Below are 672 nucleotides of genomic sequence, written 5' to 3' on the forward strand. Positions count from 1 at the left end.
CGGATATCTTTAGTTTTCATTCTTGTTGTGGTGATGTTAAATGTAAACACGAGGGCCATGATGGCACTAGATCGCTCACCTGAGTTTCAGAGCTAAAAGAGGCTAGAGTATGAGCAACTTTGGAAGAAGACCAAATTATGCTCCTGGCGTCGAAATTTACATAGGCTGTTATTACATATATAAGAGTGTCAGATGACAACCAGTTCAAACACTATGCTTCTTGGGTCTTTAAAACAAGAGGGCCATGAAGGCCCTGTATCGCTCACCTGACCTATTGACCTAAAGATCATCAAGATTAACATTCTGGCCAAGTTTCATTAAGATAATTATGGTCATAAATGTCCGTGATCACCGCTATGTGAATTTCAGACGCGGATTTACAAATTGTAACATATTTATACGAACTTTAAATTTATTCAGTAAAGAGTAAACATGGTATAAGTATCTTTTCATTTTTAAGAAAGTTGAAAAATGCTCAGCTCGATGTAAATAAGTATTGGTGAGAAACCCAAGAAAAAAAACAATGTGCCTATTTATTGTATCAATAGGAAGAAAATGTTATTTGATGGAAAAATAGTGCCAGTAGAACTACCTTGCTGGTACCCTAACGAGGCCGGTCACCAGATGTGCATTGTCCTATCGAACCCTTGCGTTAACATGGTAATCAGCTGT

Source organism: Mercenaria mercenaria, chromosome 9, assembly GCF_021730395.1.
Source record: "Mercenaria mercenaria strain notata chromosome 9, MADL_Memer_1, whole genome shotgun sequence".
Taxonomy (NCBI): domain Eukaryota; kingdom Metazoa; phylum Mollusca; class Bivalvia; order Venerida; family Veneridae; genus Mercenaria; species Mercenaria mercenaria.